Source organism: Ambystoma mexicanum, chromosome 12, assembly GCF_040938575.1.
Source record: "Ambystoma mexicanum isolate Mex_15411 chromosome 12, UKY_AmexF1_1, whole genome shotgun sequence".
Classification (NCBI taxonomy): domain Eukaryota; kingdom Metazoa; phylum Chordata; class Amphibia; order Caudata; family Ambystomatidae; genus Ambystoma; species Ambystoma mexicanum.
In genome coordinates, this window is record NC_090936.1 from 68,595,718 (window position 1) to 68,601,717 (window position 6,000).

The window sequence follows — 6,000 nt, forward strand, 5'->3', positions numbered from 1 at the left end:
TCCTAGAGGACGATCACATAGTGAGAAGGGAGAGGCGTCACCATATGTGAGTAGGTTAAGGTTGTTACCCACAAGGAGATGGACAGGGACGATTATCCATACCATGGATAGGCTAATAGTTGGATCCGGCTATGGGACAGGGTTTTTACGCAGTTTCCCTTGTTAGAAAAAGGGGGCGCAAGAACGCAATATATTCCCTGGCCACAGATGGACAAGGATAATTTAAGGTGCAAGCTCCCTAGTTTGACTTCGGGCGCTGGGAAATGGATATACAAATTAGAAAAAATGACAGGAGTAAATAGGCTGGCCATCGGGACATAAAAGGTCTCCTGGCAGCTATTCTTGGGGAGAGGGCTGATGACATATGGAGAAGAGCGGGATATTCAAGTGTGAGTGCACAAAACACAGCGCATGATGGAGTGCTGTTTAATAATTGTAGAGCGGATGTTTGGAGGGTACTCAGGATATAGTATCCCGACACATCAGATATGGGTGCAATTATGACATGTAAAATAAAGGAAGATGAAGACCCTTTTGCTTACATTCAGGATATTCAGGAGAAATGGCAGCTTGAAACTCGTTAGCCATGGGAAAAGACTGGCATTATTTTATGGACGGTAGTGCACCATTGTCGGTTATTACAAGAGAAGAATAAGAAGAAATATGAGAATAGGAAAAACTACGTTCAGAAGAAATTGTCAAATTTTGCAGAGAAGGACTGAGAATGCAGGAAACAGGTACATCACAGGCGAATAATCTGCGCCCAACGGAACAACGTGGATATGGGTTCATAACACGAGGCAGAAGTATGGGTTTAATAGGAAGGGGAGACGGATTTCAAAATAATTAGGGTGGGTTTCAAGGTATGCGGAATGAGAACCAGAATGTTAAGGGGGGGATCTAACCAAGGAGGGACTAATAGGAGAGTTCCACCAGTATGTTGGAATTGTGGAATGACAGGACACATTGCGCGCATATGTGGGAGCCAAGGGAATGTACAAAATGGACAGTTCTCAAGAGGGAGGACAGCTTATCCTCCGCCATGCAGCACAAAGACCAGAGAAGGTTTTGCACAAGATCACACATTTTATCAGACACAAGGGCCGTGAGTACAGCAGATACAACAGCAGGAACAAGTGCAAATGAATCCACCACAACGGCAGTCGCAACAAGCCCCTGTGCAGACACAACAGTATGCAAACACAGGACAAGTATTGACGCTGAGAATAGAAGGTGTCACTGTGGTAGGAGGAAATCCTTTCAGAGAGACGGGGATGAGCCTGTATCCCCAATACGACAGCTCACATGGTGACTTGATGTGTTCAGTACTGCCAGTGACACCAGACCCCCAAGATGAACCAAAGATCGATGTGACAATAGGAGGCAAAGCCTTTTCTTTTCTTGTAGACACTAGGGCAACTCGTTCGTGTATACGAGAGGGAACATATACAATGTCAGGTACTGCCATGAATGCTCAAGGGTCTCTGGAGCTAGTAGCCGAGTTCCTTTGACTGCTATATTACCAGTCTCTATAGGAGAATGTGACATGTCCGTTCCCCTGTTATATTCATGACAGACACCAGTTAATATTCTGGTAAGAGATTTAATGACAAAACTTAATATGATGATTTCATTTACTGATCAAGGAATAGTGTGCTCCACTACAGGAATACACTATTTAAACATGGGTGAGTTTATATTGGCGTTCACACAGCAAGTGCCTCTGCGAGGCGTTCCGATGGAGCCAGACATTTTTCTTTATGGAGTAAGCGTTTTATTGACATGGCGACCTGGTTTGGTGGGAAAGATTGTGAGAATATCGGATGAGATTCTGTTTAGACCACAAGTACCTATGGATGAGGAAGGTGGACAGACTATTCCTATAGAGTTGGAAGCAGCCATAGTACGAAAAGAAATGGCAATGCTTGAAGGGATAGACAATAAGAGTAGACCATGGAGAACAGTGAAAGCTCTTGAGGAAGGGTATAGATTGACTAACATAACTGATGACAATCTATTCAGGGAGGACGGAACAGATGTTGAAGTGTTGTTCTTCATGAGCATTACATACTGGATAAGGAAAGATTAAAGGGAAGTCCCACAGCGAATGGTGATAATGCAGTAAAGACCTGCCTTTTTTCAGGAAGACTTGGAAAAGGTGCCAAGTGCCTTATGGACCACAGACCCTGATGACATAAGTTTAGTTAAGTGGATAGGAGAGGTTAAAATAAAGCTTAAGCCAGGAGTGGTTTTACCTTGAGCAAAACAATAGCCCATGTCTCGAGAAGCTGATGTGGGTATATTTCAGACTATTTCAGCACTGATGAATCAGGGAATTCTGGTACCATCAGAATCATTGTGTAATACCGCGGTGTATCCGATTGTAAAATCTACAGGAGGGTCGTGGAGATTTATACAAAATATGAGACGGATTAACCAGATTGTAGATGCAGAGTTTCCAGTAGTTCCTAATCCTGCAACGATATTGTGCAGTAACCCAGTGGAAGCACGATATTTCACGATGATTGATTTGAAAGAAGGTGGTGTTCTCAATCCCGTTGCCCAAGGACTCAAGACTTTTTTACGTTTCGACAAAAAAGACTAAAACATACTTGTTTGCCTCAGGGGCACTGAGTACCCATCAATCTTTAACAGGGTTCTATAGATGTATTTAGGAAATATCGATCTCAAAAGTGTGTTAATACAGTACGTAGATGATGTTTTGATTTGTAGTACCACAGATGATGAGTGCAGACAGGATTCTGTTCAGTTGATGACTATTTTAGCAGACAAGGGATATACAGTAAATAAGGAGAAGTTACAATACTGTCAAGAAGAGGTGGTATATATAGGTCAAAAGATTTTGCATGACGGAAAAAAAGTAACACCTGAAAGAGCTGAGGCAATTATGAAACCTCAATACCAAACACAGGGAGGCAGATGCAACAGTTTTTGGGTTTATGCAACTATGTTAGAGCCTGGGTGTTTGATTATAGCACATACACAAGACCACTTCTGCAAGCATTAAAGAAAGCGCAAGTGAGTAAAATAAAAAAAGAATGGACTGAAGAAATGGAGTAAGTATTTGAGGAGTTGAAAAAAGCTATTTGTACGGCCCCCGTTTTAGGAATTCCCAATTACGCTGAGGAATTATTTTTGTTTTCACACACAAATGGGACGGTTATGACAGCAGTACTTGCACAGGGAACCACATTGGGGTACAAACCTTTGGCATATTACAGTGGGATTTTAGACCCAATTATGAGAGGACACTTCCCTTGTGAACAATCTTTGGCAGCTGCCATGTTCACGGTCGAGAAGTCCACAAGTATTGCTATGGGCTGTTCTATGACCCTTTACGTGGAACATGCTTTATTTGCCCTTTTGGAGAAACCCATGGTCACATTGACAACCCAAACAGCTTCTGCTTTTGAGGTAATTATTTCTAAACCCAGTGATTAAAATCGTAAGATGTAAAATAGTGAACCCTGCCACATTTATAGATGAGTGAGTAGACGAAGGCGATCATGTGCATGACTGTGCTAATTATGTTGAATTTTATGATCATATGCCTTGTGTGAAAGAGAATGCTTTAGCGGGAGGGAAGATTCTCTTTATTGATGGTTCTCGAAAATTGATCGAATGAGTGGGGAAAGGCATTAAGGCGCTGCAGTAATACGACACAGGTTAAATGGAGAATTTGAAGCAGTAGCAAGTGCAAGACTAATGTCTCACTTTTCAGCGCAAGCATCAGAATTAGTATCACTCATCGTTGCGCTTGAAAAACCTGAAGGGCAGGAAGTGACTGTGTACAGTGACTCTGCCTATTTGACATCAACTGTACATGCAGGGTTGGCACGTTGGAAAAGGAGGGGCTACCTCCACGCAGACGGCACTCTAGTGCAGCATGCATCCTTATTGGACAGGCTTATTAAAGCACTACAACCCCCAGTGGCCATAATGGTCGCTAAATGCTCAGCGCACAGTAAGCAAAAAGATTTTCTCTCTTGCGGGAATGAAGAGGCAGATGAAGCCAAAAGAGTTGCATGTTCTCTGAAAATTTTGCATTTTGATACTGAGAGTATTAAAGAAAAAGGAGTTACAACCATGTTAGTGCAAAAGGGGTTTAATAAGTTGTCAATAACCCAACTAATAGAGATTCAAGGAAGTGCACCACAGGAAGAGCAAGAACTATGCAAACGAAGCAGGTGTTCTTTATCCCCCACAGAAGCATTATGGCGACAAGACAGCACTGGAAAGTCAGTGATACCAGTACCGTTATTAAAGGTTGCTCTTGAACAGCTGCATTACCCTGTGCATGTAACTAGAGAGACCCTTCCTGCTATGATTGCAGAAGACTGGAACATTCCTACTTTGTTGGAATACACTGCACTATTTATGGTTAACTGCATCGAGCACACACTGAGAACAATCAGAGAGGTAATACCTCGACCAAATGGTCTGCTTCAGCATTTACATATCGACTATTTCTAAATGCTGCCGGTCTGTAATGGATATAGGTATCTGTTAGTGGTGGTGTGTCCCATTTGTAGGTGGATCAACGCAGGTCTGTGTACACACCCTAATGCCACTTGCGCAGCAAAGATTTTAGTGCATGAGGTTTTCCCGAGGTGGGGTGTGTGTGTGTGAGGTGCTGAGATCCGATAATGGGCCGCATTTTGTTAATGAACGATTCGAAAGAATAGGGCTTCTTTTAAGCATAAAGCACACGTTTTCTTCTGCTTATCACCTGCAAGTGAATGGGATATGTGAGAGACTCATCAGCCTCCTCAAAGAAAGGATTGCCAAGATCAAATTGACTTTGAAAAAGGGATGGCTGTATTGCCTACCCCAAGCTTTATATGCCCTTCGGAATCAGCCAGGATCAGACCACGTACTCACCCTGCATGAGCTAGTTACAAGGCGTTGCATGAGAACGCCCCTTACACCTCCGTCAAAGAGTAGGAGTGATGCCCAGAGCGTAGCGAAAACTAAGTGTTGAGATGCAGGATTATTTGACATGTATGACCTCTGGCATTTCTTTCATTTCAGATCAAGACAAGCGCCAGGGGATTGGTCTAAGAACACAGAAGAAGATCATTCGACAACCAATCCTAACAAACTATATGTTTTGGACCTAGTCCTAATTAGAAGTTTTACCAGAAAGTGGCATGAGCCACGTTTCCATGGCCCTTTCTGTGTTGAAGTTGAAGAGGTGTCCCCTTCTGCTGTTAAAATACATGGAAGAAGAGCTTGGCGGAACCTAATATGAAGATCAATAAAGGAAAGACCTGCCCTCCCACCATTGCCGATCTAGAAGGAAGACAAGAAGAAGAATGTCAGTGTGTGCAGACTAGATCGATGATGAAGAAGGATGACAAAACAACGAGTGATTAATACAGATTTTATATTGGACTGGAATTCAATGAACACTCAGATATTTTAGCAGAGAGTGCAGACTTGTGGAGAATACCAGGAATTTTGAAAAAAACGTTTAGAAATACATATTGAAGCATCAGAGTTATGCCTAAATGTCAGTTCTTGATCACAAATTGGAAACAAGGTCAGTATCCAGACGCATTTCATGGAGAGTATTTGTTTTAAGTGATTAAACATATGGTACTTGCCAATAGTGATGTTCATCGGCTTGTGCTAGCTGTCTTTGTGTTCATACTTTGATCTTACATAGCTGTTCCTAGAAGAGGCGTTAATATACACACTTTCTTGCAGGATCCAAAAAATGGCCCAGTAATAAGAAGACTTCTTATTGCTATAAGTGAACAGATTTTACAGTTACAAAGACATTTGATGATTGTATTAAAAATGATTAAAGAAGAAAGTGGCACGGTTCTAGAGGATGAACAAGTACAACGAGTAGTAGGATCGCATGAGAGATGGATGACTATGTTCGTTTGTATAATATACGCGTGCATAATTGTTCTCTGTGTCTTTCTGTTCCTCATCTTTCACAGTCTCTATCGTGTTAGAACTTCCACTGAA